We start from the raw sequence: 22,560 nt of genomic DNA, 5'->3' as shown, positions 1-22,560 counted from the left end.
CTAAACTTGCCCCGTACTATTTGGGGATATTAAAATCCATACGTGCTTAATATCCCAGCCACCCTGCCATCCATTAGGTTTGAATGTCCTTTATGGAATGAACTTGATCCTCCTGCTTTACTTTTGGTCTCTCTCCAGAGAAGCTAATGCGCTGGCATAGTTCTCCCATTTGTCAGCCAGAAGTCTGGTTACACATTTGCTCGTCAATCTAAACTAACCTATTCTCATACAAGCACTTGGGGTTTCGTGTAAATCAACCAGACGGTCTGTCATTCACCAGCAATATCTCTCTATAGTATTCTACACCCATGTGCCTTCATGAAATATTTCACTATGTTTGTGGAAGATATATTCAAATGAATGTGCTTTTTCAGGAATGGTGACTCCAGAATGTTATAAATCTGTTCATTACCACAACAAGGATAAATGGTATTTCTGCCAAAGACTTTTGATAACCGGTACAGTAATGAATCTCAGCACTTTCTGAAATTAAAGGTCTGCCCTGAGAGGTAAGTAGTATAATGCATGACTAACAAACGCAAACCCAAATTTCGGAGCTAAGATTTCCTTGTCAGTGTAATTGATCGTTTCCGACAGACATGGCCTTAGGAAGTTCATAATGTTATTTATATTCTCTTGATATTAATGTCCAGGTGAAACTGACCCCACCATTTATAAAAGGGCAGGTCCTTTTTAACTTAGCATGCTTTATTGTGATTTTTCTTACATTGGAATTCACATATGTTTTAACAGTTGTACTTCAAAAATCTGCTATGGTTTAAGGACAATATTTCATAGGATTATTAGCTCATCATTCAGTCAAATATTTTAATGTTCAGTTGAATCGTCTCTTGAGAGGCTTTTTAAGATACTCGTTTCTGATTATAGTGATTAATTGTTTAAAAAGTTTTTTTTTTTTTTAAATAAAAGTAGGTGATTTGACTCTAGCCTTCACTAGCTCTTTTGGCATTTTCAAGAGGCATAAAAGAACTTAGAAATTGGGAATTCAAACAAGAAGACTAAATATCCGTTCTCATTGACATGTGCATGACATTGGGCCAGTTAACTTCAGTGTTTCTGGATTGTAAAGTGGTGTTATGATATAGAAGTAATTCGTGAAAACTGTGGAGAAAATGAAGAGGGAAGGGCGTCCAATCGAAATATCTACAAAGAGCACATTTTATTCCCACAGGTGTCTGAAAACGCCTGGTATCACTACTCGTCACTTTGAGCACTGGAAGTATGACTCCCAGTGCTGTAAAAATACAAAATCCAATATTTGTGAAAGGTATTGGATTTATACCTTTGGCTTATGTATTATCCAAATAATATGTCCTCTAAAATTAAAGACTCACAGAGCGAGCTATATCATACTGACTTTCAAAAGGTCCAAAACAAAAATATAGATTCTGGTCAGAGAGTAATGGCTTTGGATTCTGAACAGGCTCAGCAGTTCATTGTTAAAATTTTTTGGTACCGGGTTTCAAACATAAAGTCACTTGGCCATAGTATGAAGAGTAGTATCTACTTAAGTAAAATTCTGTGCCTGGTGAAATACACAAATGCCTTCCTCCTCAGCATTCTCTCCTCTCCATTCCTGTTCATTTTCCTAGTAGCCTTTTTATCCTCTATCTGAATTACTCCCTCTAGTGTTTTCTGGAAGAAGTACAGGAACTAAAGCTCAATTTTCAAACAAAATACGATTGCAATCTCTCAATATTTTCCCGTTACCATACATTAAAGCAAACTTACCACCAGATGCGTTGACATGAACTCTGACTGCAAGAATTTTTTTTTTTTTTTTTTGCCTGAGAGTCTCAAATGTAGATTTTGTATTCTAACTTCAGATCCCACCAGAGGGCATTGACCTCTACTCTTAGCGTTAGATACCGTCTCTGCTTTTGAAGTCTTACATTCTATTTACTTTCATTGTGATATGCAGGAGGGGAACAGATTTGCTCATGAACTAAAACATGCAAGCGGCATTTCGTTGACATATTCCCCAGGGATAGAACTTATACTTTGATTCTTCTAAGTTACCCAGAAGGTTCAAGGTATTTTAACACAAAAGAAAGCAATGGATTTTTTTTTTTTTTTTTTCAAATGGCCTATGGAAACTGTTGGCATGTGTTCTGCCACAGAAGCCCTTAGTCAAACCGGGATGAGTAGCTCCTTGCAAAACTTATTGCTAATGGGCACTTGTTTACAGAGAAGAAAATTGTCAGCTGCCGTTGCTGCTACTTTGGAAACCAGCCACAGCTGATTGTGAGAGCTAACTATAGGCCGAGGTCATCTGGGGATCCATGCAGCTAATTCACAGTGATGGCACCCACACGTCCCCCGAGCACACGGGCCTGCCAGTCCTCCAGGCCAACCCAGAGAGCTATTTTCAGCTGGAGTTCCCACAAGAAGACCCTTGGCTGTCCTTCATGCTGCTGGTATTTGGTTCTACACTGAGCCATTTTGAACCTTAATCTTCTCTATACACTGACTTCTTTTCTCTTTCACAACATCTTACCTTTCTGAGACCCCAATAGGAGGTTAATAGATAGGTCACATGATAATACCAAAATTGATCTTTTGCTTAACAACACGAAGCTCACCCACACATACAGCTCTACTACATCAAATTACTTCAACCCAGTGCCTGAGCAGGAAACCTCAGGCTTATTTAGCTTCCTTCTGAACTACAGTGATCCACCAGCCTCCAGTCGTTGCCAGGCCTTGTCCATTCAGATTCCTAAGGCTCTATTGTTGAGCCTCTTCCCTTCCACCTCCAGTGTCATTACATTTCATCCACTCTTGCCTAAACTGCTGTAGTAGCTTCCCAACCAATCTTCCTGCCTCCAATTCACCAATATTCTGCCATCAGTTCCCTTTCAAAATTACAAATTAGAATGCATCACTCTTTCTTTAAAAAATCCTTCCATGGTTCCCATCACCTGCAAAATAAATGTCAAACTCCCTATCTTGGTAGTTGAGGTTCTTCAAGATCCAGAGACTCCGGCCTACTTTCCCAGGCTCAGCTCTTGTCATTCCCTTCATGCCATCTTCCCATCCCTCCTTTCATCACACAAATATACCCTACACTTTGGCCAAACTATGTATTTATTCTTCTCCAAACCCCTCATGCTCTTCCATGTCTCCAGATCTGCCTAATGACCTCATCTACACAGTGCTCTTCTATATTTCTTCCACCAGGATTCAGTTTGAGCATCACTTTTGATGGAACGTTCCCTGACATTCTTCCAAAGCTGCCATGCATGGTATTTATCTCAATGCTCACCTTATAAACACACATACAGTTACTCCCACTATCTCTGATGCTCTGTAGACACTGTTCACTTAGTTCTTATGTCACTGCGCACGCGCGCACACACACACACACACACACACACACACACAGATTTTGGACTCTCCCATTAGCCGATGAGGCTTTTAATGTAGGAACCTTATAATATTGATGTTAGTGTTCCCAATATCTAGAGCCATAGTTAAATTAAAACAGTAAGTAAATTCTGTTGTATTAATTAATAAAAATAGAAATCTCATAAATATAGAAACCAGTTACATTCAAGGAAGTATATTTTAATCCAAGTCCTGTTTCAACCTATGCCCTTCACTAAACAGAACTTGACTTACCAGATTCCGAGCTGGGTTATAGTCCAAGGACCCATATCTACACTTCAAGAAAACAGAGGCTTCTGCCAAGAAATGAGCTAGAAAAGTCTTGGGGACCAGCGAATTCAGTCAGAGACATAGTCAGGAGGAAAAATGTGCTGGGGCTGCAGCTTGCTGCCTGATGTGCACAATCCAATTCTGGAAGACTTCAGAACCAAAGGGGCTGTTAACATTGAGATAAATACCATGCATGGCTCATACATATTATATGCCTCTAGGCTGTCTCTTCTCTCACTTATCTCTTTACACTCCATGTTCGTCTGTGCAAATTCCCACCTTGGATGTAGGCTTAACCTGGTGACCTTGACTTCAAGCTCAATTACCAGTGCAGTTCCCACCTATGTCTTTCCAGGTTAGTCATTCCCCAATGTTTTTCCCCAAGACAAACACTTCTTCAAAAGAATGCCGAGGTTTAACTAATCTATTCCTACCTTAGGTGACATTTGGGAGCCACAGTTCATGACCCGCAGTCTTCTCCGTCCCTCCTTATCACACCAAGTACCCACCCTGCTGAAGTCTGCTCAAAGCTCGGACTCATACTGATCCCTCACCAGATGTGACAAATTGACTCCCCGAAAAACATTTTGATTATGAAACTTTTCTCAAATTTGGTTAGCCTCCATATGTCTAAATGTCTCTTACTCTTCATCTCTCCATTTTTTTATTATCTTATTTTTTAAAAAGTTGCTGAACATTTGTGCCACACCTGGGATGGAGTCAGTGAACAAGACAAACACAGTGCTTCCCCACAAAAGCTTGCAGTCCAGCTGTTTTTCCATTGTCCCTCGAATCTTACAAATATATAGGAATCTGTCTGTATTCATCAAATATGATCTTACCTCTCATCCCTCTGGGCCTGTCTGAATTCATATAACTCATCAAAGCTCCATTTAAGTCTCCCTACTGATGTCCAGTGGTGTCTCCCTCTTAGAACAGGCTGGAATCTGAACCAGCCTGCTGGTTCATATCTGAGGACGCTGCATAGAGAACCAATGCTAATCTTAAGGAGACTTCTACTAGCATCTCCAAGGGCTCTGTCATACCTATAATTTGTATCAATTGGAGGTTTTGATAAACACAGAAAGGGACTGCTTAACTTCTTGTGTGAACAACATGAAGCTGGATGGGTAAGAAAAATATCCAACCATAGATTCAAGATGTATTAGTTATCTCTTGCTACATAACAATTCACACCAAAACTGAGTGGCTTCAAACAACAAGCATTTATTATCTCACAGTTTTTTTGGTTCAGAACTCCCGAAGCAGCTTAGCAGGGTATTTCTGGCCCAGGGTCTCTCATGTAGTTGCAGAATGTGGGTCAGGGCTGCAGTCTCTGAAGGTTTTACTGGGGCTGGAGAATCTGCTTCCAATGTAGCTCACTCACATGGCTGTGGGCAGGGGCCCTCAGTTCCTCACCATGTGAGCCTGTCCACAGGCTACGTGAGCATCTTCAAGACATGGCAGCAACCTTCCCCCACAGAGAGCAATCCAAGAGGGAGTAGAAAGTCACAGTACCTTTTATGACCTAGTCTCTGCAGCCATACACCATCACTTCTACTTTATTTTACTCATTAGAAACAAGTCACTAGGTCCAGCCTGTACTCAGAAGAGGTGAGTTAGGCTTCACCCCTTGAAGGGAGGAGTTTCAAAAAGTTTGTGAACATATTTTAAAATAACCACGGAAGCTGCCAAAGAATGTTGAAGATTGGAGCTGTGGCCTAAATCTAATGCCAGGATGTGAAAGACATGATTTTGCAGTAGTCTGAATGAAAATTCTTAGGTGTTTTAGTCAACAGATTTCAATATGGGTCTGCTCCAAAAGTCAACATGCTCCCAGGCTACGTGAAGAACCAGGTGTCATCTGGGATAGAAAGTGAGTCACATGTGTGTCACTGTGTTGGGGTCAGACCACAGTGGACAGCTGTACTTAGTTTGGAGTACCACATGGAGGGGCATACGAGGGCCCATGTGGAGGACAGCAAATAGGGTGGTCAAGAAATTTGAAATCATGTCCCATACATGGTTGTTGAAGGAACAAGAGAACTTTAGGCCAGAGAAGACTTAGGGATGCTTTGGTTATTATAGTCAAGACTGTGAAGGACTTTCATGCACAGTAATAGACTTGTTCTACTTTCCTTGTGCTGCATCCAGAACCAATGGGTTGAAGTTCCAGGGAAAACACTTTGGATCGATGTAAAAACGACAATTCTAAGAGTCAAAGCTGACCTAATATGACAGCAGCTGCCTTAGAAGGTCACTCTTGTTATCAGAGGCACTGACAGAGGGCTGACGGGATGTTGGAGGAGGGAACGGGTATGGTAGCCTTGCACAGAGTTTCTGTGATCTCATCTCACAAGTGCTCCTCTCATGTAGCTGCGTAGTAAGCATCACCTCAGCATGGAGTAAATTGAAAGCAGTTGGCAGAATCTGGTCTTCATTTGAATTGACCAGCATGGCATGATAATTTTTTGGTTCACATTTCTGTGGTTGGAAATTTGGGTTGGGGTCAGCTGGTCGTTTCTTCTGCAAGTCTCATCTGGGCCAGATGGTTGGTCTGCGATTAGCCTCACCCACGTCTGGTGATTAACACGTTGTCTGTTGGAGTTTTCAGCTTATTTTCATGGTGTTCTCATGGATCCAATGTTGTAGGTGTTGGTATGTCTCAATGTGCCAGTGCTTTTCAAGTCTCTACTTGTATCATGGTTGCTAATATCTCAATGGTCAAAACAAGTTACATAGCCAGACCTAGAATCAAGGAGTGAAGAAATAGACTTCTTGATGGGGGTAGTGGCAGAGGCCAGTACACAAGGAAGGAAGGTGTTTGTGGCCATTTTGCAATCTACCACAAAGACCTTTACAAAGTTACCTGAATGACACCTGAATGTCACTTTGGAGATCCCTTTGCTTTAATCAAAACTCATGCATTGGTGCACTACTCTGCATAATTTTGACCAGACCATGATGAGGGTGTCTTCTCTGTCGGGGTGAGCCCAGCGATGACATGGAGCAATCACTGCCCAGCAGCCATGTGCAGAGTCCAGACCAGCCCTGTGAACAAACAAGGAGAGAAAACCGTTAGCCTCAACAACCAGCCTCCCATCCACTTGGGGGAAACAGAAGGACAATGCAAACCGAAGGAAATCTAAGGGACAGAAATAGCAACACACTCCATGACATGTTTGGGGAAGAATAGTGTTTAGAAGAATTTGAAGGTATATTCTGGACCCCCATTTTCACTTAGCAATAAAGCAACATGAGACTTAGTAAGCAGATGCTCCTTTGTGACAACCAACAGCTCTCTCACTGGATGTCGTCCCTACCACTTCCTTGGAACACTTCCAACTGTCCCTTAACACTAAACCTGGTTATCGGTTGCCATTTGAATCAGCACTTACCCTATTGTCTTACAGAAGAGTTGAAGAAGATACCTTTATTTTTTTAAATTTATTGGGGTGACAATTGTTAGTAAAATTACATAGATTTCAGGTGTACAATTCCGTATTACATCATCTATAAATCCCACTGTGTGTTCACCACCCAGAGTCAGTTCTCCTTCCATCACCCTATATTTGATCCCCCTTACCCTCATCTCCCACCCCCCACCCCCCTTACCCTTTGGTAACCACTAAACTATTGTCTGTGTCTATGAGTTTTTGTTTCTCATTTGTTTGTCTTGTTCTTTTGTTGTTCTTGATTTATGTACCACATATCAGTGAAATCATATGGTTCTCTGCTTTTTCTGTCTGACTTATTTCACTTAGCATCATACTCTCAAGATCCATCCATGTTGTCACAAATGTTCCTGTATCATCTTTTCTTACCGCCGAATAGTATTCCATTGGGTATATATACCACAACTTCTTTATCCATTCATCTATCGAAGGACATTTTGATACTTTCCATGTCTTGGCCACCGTAAACAAAGCTGCAATGAACATTGGAGAACACGTGTCTTTATGTATAAATGTTTTCATACTTTTTTGGTAGATACCCAGGAGAGAGATTGCTGGGTCATATGGTAATTCTATTCGTAATTTTTTGAGGAACCACCACACTGCCTTCCATAGCGGCTGCACCAGTCTGCATTCCCACCAACAGTGTATGAGGGTTCCTTTTTCTCCACAGCCCCTCCAACACTTGTTACTATTTGTCTTGTTGATGATAGCCATTCACACTGGGGTGAGGTGATATCTCATTGTGGTTTTTATTTGCATTTCTCTGATGATTAGTGATGTTGAGCATTTTTTCATATGTCTATTTGCCATTTGTATGTCCTCTTTGGAGAAATGTCTCTTCAGGTCCTCTGCCCATTTTTCAATTGGGTTGTTTGTTTTTTGTTGTTGAGTTGCATGAGTTCCTTGTATATTTTGGATATTAGCCCCTTATCGGAGGCACTGTTTGCAAAAATCTTCTCCCATTCAGTTGGTTGCCTCTTTATTTTGTCGATGGTTTCTTTTGCTGTGCAGAAGCTTTTAAGTTTCATATAGTCCCATTCGTTTATTTTAGCTTTTACTTCCATTGCCTTTGGAGTCAAATTCATAAAATGCTCTTTGAACCCAAGGTCCATAAGTTTAGTACCTATGTTTTCTTCTATGCAGTTTATTGTGTCAGGTCTTATGCTTAAGTCTTTGATCCATTTTGAATTAATTTTGGTACATGGTGACAGACAGCAGTCCAGTTTCATTCTTCTGCATGTGGCTATCCAATTCTCCCAGCACCATTTATTGAAGAGGCTGTCTTTTCTCCAGTGTATGTTTTTTGCTTCTTTGCCAAAAATTATCTGTCCATATTTCTGTGGTTTTATTTCTGGGTTCTCAATTCTATTCCATTGGTCTATGTGTCTGTTTTTCTGCCAATACCATGCTGTTTTGATTATTGTAGCCCTGTAGTACAAACTGAAGTCAGGGAGTGTGATACCTCCAGTATTGTTCTTTTTTCTTAAGATTGCTTTGGCTATTCGGGGTCTTTTGTGGTTCCAAACAAATCTGATGATTTTTTGTTCTATTTCTTTTAAAAATGCCATTGGGATTTTGATGGGGATTGCATTAAATCTGTATATCGCTTTGGGTAATATGGCCATTTTAACTATGTTGATTCTTCCAATCCATGAGCACGGAATGTCTTTCCATTTCTTTGTGTCTTCTTCAATTTCTTTTAAAAATGTCTTATAGTTTTCAGCATATAGGTGCTTCACATCCTTGGTTAAGTTTCTTCCTAGGTATTTTATTCTTTTTGCTGCAACTGCAAAAGGAATTTTTTTTTTTTTCTTTTTCTGAGATTTCATTGTTAGTATATAGGAATGCAATGGACTTTTGTACACTGATTTTGTAGCCGGCAACTTTACTGTATTCGTTGATTGTTTCTAATAGTGTTCTGGTGGAGTCTTTAGGGTTTTCTATATATAGCATCATGTCATCTGCAAAGAGTGACAATTTAACTTCTTCATTCCCAATTTGGATGCCTTTTATTTATTTCTTTTGCCTGATTGCTCTGGCGAGGACTTCCAACACTATGTTGAAAAGCAGAGGTGATAGGGGACAGCCCTGTCGTGTTCCTGAACATAGAGTAAAGGGCTTCAGCTTTTCACCATTAATTATGAGATTAGCTGAGGGTTTCTCATATATGGCCTTTATTATGTTAAGGTATTTTCCTTCCATACCTATTTTATTAAGTGTTTTAATCATAAATGGATGTTGTATCTTGTCAAATGCTTTTCTGCATCAATTGATTTAATCATATGATTTTTGTCCTTTATTTTGTTTATCTGATGTATCACATTGATGGATTTGCAGATGTTGAACCATCCTTGTGCCCGGGGGATGAACCCCACTTTGTCGTGATGAATAATCTTTTTAATGCATTGTTGTATTTGATTTGCTAGAATTTTGTTTAGGATTTTTGCATCTGTATTCATCAGAGATATTGGTCTGTAGTTTTCTTTTTTTGTGTTGTCCTTACCAGGTTTTGGTATCAGGGTAATGTTGGCCTCATAAAATAAGTTAGGAGTACTGTCTCTTCTTCAATTTTTTGGAAGAATTTGAGCAGGATGGGTATTAGATCCTCTTTGAAGGTTTGGTAGAATTCACTATTGAAGCCATCTGGTCCCAGACTTTTGCTTTTGGGAAAGTTTTGGATGACTGATTCAATTTTGTTACTTGTGATAGGTCTGTTTAGATTTTCCAGTTTTTCATAGTTCAACCTAGGAAGGCTATGTGTTTCTAAGAACTTGTCCATTTCTTCTAGGTTATTGAATTTGGTGGCATATAGTCCTTCATAGTATTCTTGGATGATCCTTTGTATTTCTGTGGTGTCCGTGATAACTTCCCCTTTTTCATTTCTGATTTTGTTAATTAGTGTCTTCTCTCTTTTTATCTTAGTGAGTCTAGCCAAGGGTTTGTCAATTTTGTTAATCTTTTCAAAGAACCAGCTCTTTGTCACATTAATTTTTCTATTGTCTTTTTGTTCTCTATTTCATTTAGTTCTGCTCTGATTTTTGTTATTTCCTTTCTTCTGCTGACCTTGGGTTTCATTTGTTCTTGTTTTCCTAGTTCTTTAAGGTGTAACATGAGGTTATTTATTTGGCATTCTTTGTTTCTTGAGATAGGCCTGTAATGATATAAATTTCCCTCTTAAAACTGCTTTCGCTGCATCCCAAAAATTTTGGTAGGATGTATTTTCATTGTCATTTGTTTCTATGTATCTTTTGATCTCTCCTCTAATTTCTTCTTTGACCTGGTCATTCTTTAAAAGTATGTTGTTTAATCTCCATGTATTTGTGTTTTTTCCTGCTTTCTTTTTGCAGTTGATATCCAATTTCAAAGCCTTGTGATCAGAGAATATGCTTGGTATGATTTCAATCTTCTTAAATTTGCTGAGGCTGATTTTATGTCCCAATATATGGTCTATCCTTGAGAATGTTCCATGTACACTAGAAAAAAATGTATAGTCTGATGTTTTAGGATGAAGTGCTCTATATATGTCAATTATGTCCATTTCATCTAATGTGTCATTTAGGGCTGCTATTTCGTTATTTATTTTCTGTTTGGATGATCTATCCATAGCTGTCAATGATGTATTTAAGTCCCCTAGTATAATTGTGTTTTGGTCAATTTCTCCCTTTAGTTCTGTTAGTAGTTGCTTGGTATATTTCGGTGCTCCCTGATTGGGGGCATAAATATTGATGACTGTTACATCTTCCTGTTGTATAGTCCCCTTTTCCATTATGAAATGTCCATCTTTGTCTCTTGTTACCTTTTTCACCCTGAAGTTCGTTTCATCTGATATCAGTATGGCTACACCTGATTTTGTCTGGATACCATTTGCTTGGAGTGTCAATTTCCACCCTTTCACTTTGAGTCTATGCTTGTCCTTGTAGCTGAGATGTGTCTCTTGGAGACAGCATATGGTTGGGTTTAGTTTTTTGATCCAATCTGCTACTCTGTGCCTTTTTATTGGTGAGTTCAGTCCATTTACATTTAGGGTGATTATTGATATGTGAGGATTTCCTGTCATTCTATCTTTAGTTTTCTGGTAAGGCTGTGTCTCCATTGTTTCTTTGCCTTTTTGTTGTTGTCTATTATTTCTGTGTGGTGGTATTCTATGATGTTTCCCTCTATTTCTTCTTTTATTACAGTATATATTTCAGTTCTGGATTCTTTTTGAGTGGTTACCCTTAAGTTTATGTAAAAGAAAGTTTGATATTTAGAGTATTCTATTTTCTTCAGCACACTTACTTTCTCCATTCCCATATTCTGGTTCAGGCCTTTACTCTCTCCCTTTTTATGTTTCAGTTGCCACAAATTGTCCCTGTTGATGGTGGACGAATAGCCTCCTTTAGTATTTGCTCATGTTGTTCTTTGATTGTGTTTCTGAGTTCATTAAACTGCCTTTCTGTATTTTCTTGCATCTCGTTGAGTTTTTTCAGAACTGCAATCTTGAATTCTCTGTCATTTAAGACACATATTTCCATATCTTTAAGTTCCTTTCCTGGAGACTTTTCACTTTCTTTCTGAGTTGTCTTGTTGCCTTGGTTATTCCTGGCAATTACTGATTTATTATTTCTCTTCCTAGACATCTACAGGCGTGGCTTCTGCAACAGGTTGATAGGAAGAGGTCTTGCTTTTGTTTTCCAGTACTTGTTGGTAGAATATTTTATTTTCTCTCCGACTGCAGCCTTTTTTTCTCTCTCACACAGTAGTGCTATGTTTTCTCTGCACTATTCCAGCTTCTCACACAATGGGGGGATTCCCTGGGAGACGGGCTTCTCCTCTGTTAATAGTTCACCTGGGTCACAGGGTGCAGTGTCAGTGTAGGTATGCGGGGAGATTTGAAGTTCCAAAGCTCTTCCTGCATCAGATTCAGAGCCCGTATGTTTCAGCAGTTCTGTTTACTCCTGCAGGGATCCGCCCAGATAGGTGGGGTCAGGGGCGGGGTGAGTTGTGAGAGGTGGCCCAGAACAAATGCAGTGACCAACACCACAGCCAGTCATGCTTCAACAGCTCCCTCCCCTTTGCTGGAACTAGTTGGGCTGTGAATCTGTGTCTGTGGTCCACAGTTCTCAGAACAGCAAATATTCTGTTCTTTTGATCTGACACTGCTACAGTTCCGCTTCTAGCACCGGGCAGGTGGGTGCGGGGTGAGCTCTGGGAGCGTTGAGAGGGGGTGGCTAGTCTCAGTGCCTAAGGCTTCCATTCTCTCTTCGGCAGTGAGGGCTTAAACCACTGTTTTCAGCCTTCTTCCCTCAGTCTTTGCTCCGAGGTCTCTGCTGTGAGCATTAGGGTCAGCCATGTTATATACTGCCCCCTCAGCCCTGTGGGCCATAAGCAGAGCCCTAGCAGTCCACGTTCTTCCCTCTCCCGCAGCTGCGGTAGTTCCGGGATGCAGCGAGCTCGGAGCACTGAGCTAGGTCTGCGTTCTGTGCCACCTTGGCTCCGTCTCCGCACTTCTCCCTTCCCTCCTCCCCGGCTCAGGCGAGTCGCCCACCTTTAGGTGAATTCAGTAGTGGGCCTCTTCGTCTTGCCTGTCTGCTTTGCAGGGAGTCATTTGTGGAATTATGGTTGTTCGATTAGTTGTAAATTCCAGGGGAGATTTACAGAGGCTCACCTCACGCTGTCATTTTGATGATGTCTCTAGAAGATACCTTTGTGTCTATCAAAAATGTAAAAACTAAAGATAGACCAGCAGGGTTCTGATTTTGTGGCAGAATGAATATTCTTGTGTATTAAATATACAGCAGGTCCTCAAATAACATTCTTCTGTTCCATTTTACATTGATGAGATGCCATTGGAACTTAACTGTTGTTCATATTTATGAGCCTATGGTAAAATTTGTTTTGTTATACATCATTTCATTGCAGTTCTAAGAACCTACTGACTATGTTAAACGTGGCCTTAGTGTATAAGGAAAATGTATCTGTGTCAAAAAAAAAATAAAGTCCCCCCCCAAAAAAAACCCACTAAATATACCTAAAGATGCTATTATGAAACAGCTTCATTCCTTCCCTCGTTCATTCACATTGCCCACTTGTCTCCAGTAGCCATTTGAGTTTTTCACTCTTAATGAACAACTACCTTATTTTGCAAGCTAAACCTTTAATAACTCGTAAGGTTTTACTTCTCCTTTGCATTTTTCACTTTGTGAAAAATGGGATGGGGATAGGAGTTGTCAATAATTTTTTGGTTGACTAATTGATAGCATGGATCAAGTTTCTGGGAGAGAATAAATGGGAGGAACAGGGACCCCCTTCCTCATTTAGATAATATTTTGTCAAATGGCCGATTCCCATCTAATCATTGTATTTTTAAGCAGGGACAGCTGGAGCTTACTGCTTGCATCCTGCTCAGTCTTTATTCCTCCAATAAAGGCAGGAAACAGAAGGCTTCTGCACACAGCAGTCACAGACACTCATCAAAGACAAACCACTGACATGGGAACTTAACCAGAAAAGGCTTGCTGGCCCAGCGTTGGCTTTTGGGAGCCACATGCAGACAAACAGCAAGTAGCGCAGTAAGCAGCCTTCTCCCTTCGTCCTTTGGGGGTGGGGGCTGAGGAACAAGGCTTCCTCAGTTTTCTAACAAATGACCTATTTCAGTGAAATAAGAAAAGGAGGGCAGTCATGCAGTCAATCAGTCAGTTATATGCCAAGTTGTAGTGATGTTAGTATTTCATGCCAGTAATTCTGTCTACCAGAGAGTCATCCTGGCTTTTTTCCATTCCTTTTAGCAAGACTGCAGTTGTAAATCAGCAGGAGTGTCCTGGAGGCTGCTTCAGGTTGGATGTCGGGAGCAGTCTGGGGGAAGAATCTTCAGAATAATTTAGAATATGAGTCTAACAGGGAAGGTCAGTTTTGCTATTTAGAATCAGAGCCTTATGCCAAATTGGGCTTTGAAGGGATGCTCTGAATGTCAGCCTTAGAATTCGAATTTAGAGTATCGAAAAATCACAATCATTCATATTTTTATCCCTATGAGACTTAGTTCAGTTTCTCAGCTCTGACCTCTGACCTCTGAGCATCCTCGGAACTGGGGAGGCCACTGATTAAAGTGATTAATAATAATCACTTTAGATTGAGGGTGTCCTCTCTGTCGTGGTGCCTTTACTCATAAGAGTAGTTTCATTTGTAACTCCAAGAGGAAAATAGGATGGGTGTCGTTCTCACCGGAAAAAGATTGTGGACAGAGACTGGATTTGCAGGGAGAGTTCAGATCCTGGTCTTAATTTTTTTTCCCCCACAAACCTCTCTCTATGCCCCCCACGCCTCCAGCCCCTGGTAGCCACGTTTCTATGCTATGTTTCTATGAGTTTGACGGGTTTTTTTGTTTTGTTTTTTTTAGATTCCACATATAAGTGATACCATGCAGTATTTATCTTTCTCTGTCTGGCTTATTTCGCTTAACCTAATGCCTTCAAGTTCCATCCATGTTGTTGTGAATGACAGGATATCCTTCTTTCACGTTTCTGAATCCAGTGTATGTACGTCCCACATCTTCTTTATCCATTCATTTGTTGACAGACACCTGGGTTGTTTTTGTATCTTGCCTATAGTGAATAGTGCTGCAGTGAACATGGGGGTACAGATATTTCTTCAGTGTCCTGTTTTCATGTCTTTTGGACATCTACCCAAAAGTGGGATGTCTGGATCGTATAGTGGTTCTAGTTTTAATATTTTTAATCCTATCTCTGAATAATAGCATGAACTTAGGCAAGTACCTTGAAGTCTTGGAGTCTTTCCTTCTTTATCTCTAAAATTAAGAGAAAGATTATTCAGAGGAATAAATGAGAAAGAAGATTGTAAAACATTAAGAAGTTTGAGTTAGAAACCATGGTGCAGGGAGATGAAGAGCCAAAGTCACTCAAACAGCAGCTGTGGAATCAGGGCTCAAACGCGTTTCATGACTCATCACTTAGCCCAGCAGCAGCTGGCTTGTTAACGGAAAGCATACCTGTTTTCCTCTGCGGTCAGCCCCTCTGCACTGAGGGCGGCAATGATATGAGGGCTAAATTAAGCAGAGCATGGACGCTTGGTTCTATGCACTTCCTAAGGCCCTGATCTGTCTACACTGCAGCCCTGCCAGATTTACCCAACCCCCAGCAAGTCACAGATACAAGCAGGACTCGGTTGGAATTCTTTGGTGGAAAGAATCTAGTGCCCCATGGCCCCATGTTTGGGAAGCAGGAGTGAAAGGGTGTGTGGGGACAGAGTCCCAGAGAGCAGTTTCGAGGCTCTCAGCCTCACGTAGAAAGGTGCTGGCTCGGGTAGTAGATGGCCATCAGCTGTGACTAGTTGGCCATCTGCTGTTACCGGTTAGCCATTAGTCACTAATATAAGTGCTGTGGCTATGCTAGGGGGATGGTTGGTTGGCGGAGAAGCGGCCGGCGGATTGCGGATCATGTGGCTCCTGCTTCCTGTGTCTCCAACCCAGCCGCCAGCGAGAATATAGTGGTATGACTCCCCTGTCTATGGCTCTGTGGTTGTTCCTTTTTGGCCTCACCATGTCCTGCGTTCTTGTGCAGGGAGTGAGAGCTGAGAACCCGCCTGACAGGGGCACAAGAGGCTTTGGAAGCCATCCACAGAGATGGCAACAATCCTTAGATGTGTAATTAACTGCGACTTCCTGTCTAAAGCTCTCTGCTCTGGCCATGGCCTCGTATCCTCAGCAGATTTGCCTCTTCTTTGCCTATGAATGCTTCCCCTTCATTCAACAGTAGGCTCACTGTTGAATTACACCAAGGACACCTCTCAGCCCCCAGCCATGATTTCTGCTGTACCATATCTCTAGAGAACTCCCATACTCTGAGGATTTAAAGAGAAAGAACACAGACCCCTGGGTACAAAAACCTATCCTCCTCCCGTAAAAGCATCATTTTTGAACTGTCCCACACTAGCTTCTTCTATCTGAAGCCGCTGGGAAAGAAAGAAACACCTCAAATAATATTTAACTCCAATCACTGTTTGCTTTAATTATTAACATATGGCAGCCAAAGGTAACCACAGTACTTTACTCAGATACTTGAGAGAGAAAACGGACCAGCTTATACCCCAGCCTTTATAAGATGTTTGAGCAATCATTTTGGACGGGCACATGCAGTGTTCACACATACCAGCAGACACTCCAAAGTGTGATGACTGATTCACTCACTCTGCAAGTATTTATTGAACTGGCACAGTTCTAGGTGCTGTGAATACACCAGGGAACAAAACAGACGAGAATCCCTGTTCCTGTGGAGCTTAGATTCTAGTGGGAGGTGGAGGAGGCAACGATTTAACAATAAACATAATGAATAAGGAAATACTATGGTATGTTAGAAGGTAAGAGAGATATAGTAGGGTAAGAAGAATGGGGAGTACTGTGGGCCAGCGGGTCCCATTTTACATGGGGTGGTCAATGTCAGCCTCATCCAGAAGGTCATAGTTTACCAAATCCTAAAAGAAAAGAAGGGAGCCAAGTAGATATCTGGAAAGTGGTACTATCGACAGATAAATAGTGTGTACAAGGGTCCGGAGGTAGGAACATGGCTGGACTGTTGGTGGAACATCCAGGAAGCCTGTGTGTCTGTAATAGAGTGGTACGGAGGAGAGTGGAGGAAATGAGGTCATAGAGGAAATGGTGACCAGATAGGTAGGATCCTGTAGGTGGGTGTGTACATTTTGCTTTCTTTTAGAGAGCTGGGGCCATTGGAGCTTTGGAGCCGAGGAATGACACAATTTGACTTAGGTTTTAATAGGATCGCACTCTGGCTTCTGTGTGGTGGTTTCGTTATATGCTCAGATAAGGCCATAGGGATAGGCCCATTTCCACTTTTCCTCCAAGACGTTCAGAGTTGGCGGGCTTCCAGGCTAACACATCAGCGTCCTGCACCGAAACGAACTCTTCTGTGGCCTCTATCATGACTGCCTGCCACCCTGTAAAGTCCCATCATCTTCCCTCCCAGCATCACATGGAGATGGACAGAGAAAGGAAAGAATCTCTTCTTTCCCTCTGTTTGCAGACTTCCCAATAATTCTGACTCCACCTTGCAAGATCCATTAGAGCTAATTAACGACCCTCCTTTCAGTAGGTGTCTCTTCATAATGATTAATTCTGGGGCAGAGATAGAAAGCTCATTCCATTATGGTTCTTTTTAAAAAATTATTATTATGCAGGTTTCTAATACTGGCATGAACTGCAGGTGAATTTCTGAAGTCATGTTACTTAGCTGTCACAACTAGTAATAGAAAAATTCAATTTATAAAGAATTAGGAAAGGCAGGAGAGACATGCTCTTCGGTTTAGAACAAAGGAGATCAATCCTGCCACAATGGCAGCATGACATTCGTGGACTTTGAAGATTCCAGGCTTCCTCTTCATTAATTAGAGAGAATCAAGAGTTCTGGTGGTTAATTATTTGCAGAAATTGTGCTCTGCAAAAGCAGATGCCAACTCACTCTAGCCGCCTCCAGCTGCAGCTCTGCATGATAATTAAACTGTGTCAGTCCTAAGCTCGATCTGAGTTGGCAAATAAACACTCAGATGGCCACTGGTATCCACTACCCTTCGGGTTTAGGCAAGGTCATGAGACTTCCTCACACAGGGATGGACCCAGGAGACTGACACTGTTCTGAATGGATTGCCCTGGATAGGTAGTGCTTTTAAAATCCACATCAAGCAACATAAGATCAAAGTCATGTGCAATCTGCCCTTACAAAGTATATGTTTGGTGGAGTTGGGGTATTTCCTGTTGGTACTCTCGTGTTGTTGCTGCTATCATTGCTGTCATCATTACAGAGTTAAGTAATCAGTTCTCTTAAAAGAACAACTGGAATTGTTTTTAATGACAAAAGTAATATATATCCTTTTATCCATTTTAAACAATGCAGAAGTGTCTGAAGTGAAAAATGAGGGCATCTCTGTGCCCCCTGCTAACCCACCCTCCTATAAGAGCTATAATGAGGTCTGAGACCAATCCTTCCAGACTCTTCCTACGCTTCAGGTTGCAATCTTTGAATCCTTTTCTGACCAGCCAGATCCTGACATCTTAACATGACATCCTAGAGTTCCTGCTGTTTTTTCTGTACCTATGAGCCCCTCTACTGTCCTCTGCTTGTGGAAGCAGTTCCACATGCCTCAGAGGCAGATTTAACATGGGGCAATGGTGGTTTGGGAGTCTTGCCATTACATTGGATTTGACGGCAGGACTGTCATAAGAATACAGGGATATTGGTACTTAGTTGTAGGAGCTTAATATTTCCACGCAGCAGACAAGAGGTGAATCCGACAAGCTCATCGTGGTGTTAACAGTACATCTGTAACTATGTTAAATTCAGTCTTTACTTTGACAACAGATATTGTTGGAAAGTAGAAGAACATGTGCGTTATTAAAGCCCTCAGCACTGCTGAAGTACACAGATGCTTGAGCTCTGCTCACACCTACTGGGGGAAGGGAAACAGGATACAGTGCTGCTCTTCCAGAAATAACTGCTGCCGAAATTAGCCCAGAGCCTCATTTACCATAGGTAGGGCAGCAGACAGAGCCACGTCTCTAACCTGCCCTCCCAGGCATCGATTTCTTGAGGGATTTATCTAGATGACTTGAGGTCTAAAGCTGAGCAAGTCTGGCGTGTCTGATTGGCATTCAGGAAAAGCCACGGGCAACAGAACGAATATGGCAGCCTGGGCCAGCTTTCCCCAAATATCCACATTGCTTTGGGTGTTTAGACATTTGCTGACAGTAAGACCCTTTGGCCATTTCACAGTCCGCTTATTTAAGGTATTTGAAACTCTCTCCGCAGAGCAGCTAAGGTTATAATATCAGCCTGGCTGACATCAGACCCTCTCTCTGATTACCAAGGTCATTCTGGCCACTTAGGAGTTACCAACTCTAAATAACAGTAAGCAAGTTTTGTCCACATCTTGATAATAGCAATTTTTATACCCATTTGTAATTGTCTACCAAACTGCCCCCAGCACTAGAGAGTTATCTCCTTGAGGGCAATGAATGTGTTTAGCGTCTTGGTGCTGTCAGCACGAGGCTGGAACTAGGGTACAAGTTTTAGGCTAACTCTGTTATACTGGACTTTTATTATGCAGTATTTGTTAGTTTGGTGGTGGCAGTTTTGTTTTCTTTTGTTGTTGTTTGGTTTGTGTGTGTGTGTGTGTGTGTGTGAGAGAGAGAGACACTTTTGTCATCCAGGATAACATTGTACAATTGTGCTCTGCAGAATTATAATTTTTCAGGGTATTAATGGGTGCTTTGTGGAAAAAACTAGTTCAGTGATCAAAGAAACATGTAAGTGTTTGGCTTAATGATGCTAAACAGGTTTTTTATTTGTTTGTTTGTTTCTGTGAATATAATTTGATACAGGATGTGATGGTTAGTTTTACAGGTCAACTTGGGTAGGCTGTGGTACCCAGTTATTTAATCAAACACTAGTCTAGTTGTTTCTGTGAAGGTATTTTGTAGATGTGGTTTTAATCTGCAATGGGTTGACTTTAAATAAAAGAGATTACTCTCCATAATTTGGAGAGGGCTTATGCAGTCAGTTGAAGCCCTTAAGAGTAAAAACTGGAGAAGAAGAAAATTCTCTTCAAAACTGCAGCATCACCTCCTGCCTGAGTTTCCAGGCTGCTAGTGGCGCTTTGAATTTCGGTTTGCCATATATATATATACATATATATATGTACACACACACATATATATATACACACACACATATGTATGTATGTATGTATATACATATATGTATACATATATGTATATGTATATATATATAATATAAAATACATATTATATAAACTTTAAAGGTATAAATCTCCTATTGGTTGTGTTTCTCTGAAGAACACTGACTGATATGCATGATATACCTAAATCCATGTAAAACACACCATTCATTCATTCAATTCACTCAACAAATATTTTTTGCGTCTCCACCATGTACCAGGTATTGTGCTAAGTACTAGAAGTAACAATAAAAGAGACAGTCCCGGTTCTCAAACTGTGGTTGAAGGCAAGTCCAGGGCAGTGAATCTGCAAGAACTAGACTCAGACAGTGAGTCACCTGCAGCTGCCTTGGCCTGGAGCACGTCCAGTCTGGACTGGCACAGAGCCAAGAAAGAATAAAACACATTTGCCCAGGCGTCCGGGGCATTCAGGCTTCCTGGTGCTAAAAGGAAAAGACACAAAGCTTGGGGGAGGGAAAGGTGTTCAGGGTGGTTTTTCTTGCTATAGGCAACCTTGAGGGTAAAAAAGCTTTCCTCCTGGCAGACACCAATTCCCAAGAATTGCCCTTCCCAGTTTGATGGGATTACCTCACCATGACCTCACTTCCTTTCCAGGAGACTTGCAGATTTCTCAGCAGCTCAGAAGCTTCAGGGCCCAGCTGCCTTGTGCTCTGAAGTTGTACCTTAACACTTTGGCCCAGGAAAAGCCTTTGTTCTTTGCAGATTCTCTGAAACTGGCACCTTTTAAATCAACTTTAAAGGAATATGCTATCCTGATGTTTGTAAGTCTCTGTTGCAAAGGTATAAGTAAACAGCACTGTTTTCTTTGCCTACAAACCATTCCCAGGAGGGGTTTTTCCCCCGAGCCCTTCCCCAGGCTTCTGGAAGGAGTTGCTGCAAAAGAGTAGATATATGGATATATGGAAGCCTTAACAAGTGGTTGGGGGCGTGCTAATGGGTTCCGGCACCATTTTTGAGTACCATCACCAATAGAAGGGCAATGTAGAGGTGAATCGCTCACTAATTGGGTGGTTTCAGATGCCAATCATAATTCCTGCTTCATAAGTTTACTGAGAACTTTAAATGCGGTGATGTACACAAAGTGCTTGGGGCATAGTGGGTGCAAAACAAATACAAACAGTTTCCTGCTCTTAGAAAAGTTTCCCATAAACCCGAGTTACAGAAAGGCCCATGTAACCTGCATCGCTAGAGTGATGTGGCTAAACGCAGGCCATGACACGGACCCCTGGGCTTGAAGCCCTTATCTACCACTTCACAGCTGTGTGACTTTAGTAGGTCTCTTAACTTAGCTGTGTCTTGTTTCCCCACTTGTAAAATGGGACTGATGGGAATAGTGCTTTCCTCATAGGATTAAGTGAATTTTAAAGCAGTTCCAGGTATGTAAAGCATATGTTGACTGTTATTGAAATATGTTATGCTTCTGATTATTCTTTTATTTCAGCATGCGCATGAGTTACAATGTCATATTCAGTTCATTCCTTAATTTATTTCACAAACATTCTTACACACTTTTGTCTTCCAGGATAACATTGTACAATTATGCTCTGCAGAATTATAATTTTTCAGGGTATTAATGGGTGCTTTGTGGAAAAAACTAGTTCAGTGGTCAAAGAAACATGTGACTGGCTTAATGATGCTAACCAGGCATTTTTACTGAAGGACTTCATAGAACATTTAACATGCTGGACATACTCCAGGCAGAAGTCTTTTCCCTCACAGACCCTCCTTCCCAGAACTGGTGTCACCAGGACATCCTTTGGGAAGTGCTGGCCTGGGATCAGGTAAAAGTTAATTTGGATACACATCAGTAAGCCTCTCTGCCTGGCTGTGGAAGCATGTGAGTATTGAAGGGGAGGGCATATGGAAGGTGCTGCTGAGAGCATCAGGGTGCAGAAGCTCTACGAAATGCCATGCTGGGAAGATCTTGGCAGAACTTGCTTGGGAAAGACAAAGTTCACTTTGCTGTGAGTTACCAACACCTAAAGATAAATCAGACTATTGCTGGTACAACTGAAAACATAAAAGTAAGGAGGCCAAGAAGCCTGTGTAGCTACCATGCAATCCTTTCTTTCTCCTAGCTCTGAAATCAATTTTTATTGAGCATATACTATACCCCACACATGGTCCTAAACACAGGATGCCTTATGAGCCCAGGATGCCAGTGTGCTCACCAATGGAGCCAAGCAGATAGGGAGAAGTGCCCTATAGAAACACCAGAGAATAAAGAGCTCTAGGGGCCAGGGAGGAAACATGCTTCTGGTGGGGGACCTTTACTTGGAATGCTTAGAAAAGGGTGTTTGCTGAGCTAGTTGTGGAAAGACACATATTATGTCAGGCAGAGATGAAAGGAAAGGCATTCCAGGTGGAAGAGCATTCCAGTCATAAGGGCAAAAGTGGAACAATACTGGCTGGAGATGGGGACAGGTGAACAGTAAATTTGGTTAGGATGTGTGGGGATGACGCAGATGGCCCCAAGTTAGGGCTGGAGAGTATTGCCCCAACAAGACTTGGAAAACCTTGAATGTCATGCTTATATGCTTCATTCATTCATTTAGTCAACAAATACTTAGTGCTTACTATGCACGAGGCACTGTATTAAATATTTGGGGATAGAACAATGACAAAACAAAGCTTCTGTTTTCATAGAGTTTATAATCCTGGT

The 22,560-nt window shown here is 41.4% G+C and overlaps 1 protein-coding gene across 1 annotated transcript in view; it reads left to right on the top strand.

Moving 5' to 3' along the window:
- The first annotated feature begins 240 nt into the window (after positions 1-240).
- Positions 241-22,560, top strand: part of ITGB6 (integrin subunit beta 6) — a 129,588-nt gene continuing 107,268 nt past the window's right edge. Inside the window, exon 1 of the mRNA XM_019727259.2 lies at positions 241-509. The gene's annotated coding sequence lies outside the window, so the exon portion shown is untranslated. The remainder of the gene's footprint in view (positions 510-22,560) is intronic.

Source organism: Rhinolophus sinicus, linkage group LG01 (genome assembly GCF_036562045.2).
Source record: "Rhinolophus sinicus isolate RSC01 linkage group LG01, ASM3656204v1, whole genome shotgun sequence".
In the NCBI taxonomy this organism is placed as follows: domain Eukaryota; kingdom Metazoa; phylum Chordata; class Mammalia; order Chiroptera; family Rhinolophidae; genus Rhinolophus; species Rhinolophus sinicus.
The sequence above is the reverse complement of the archived record's forward strand: the minus strand, read 5'-3'. Positions and strand labels throughout refer to the sequence as shown.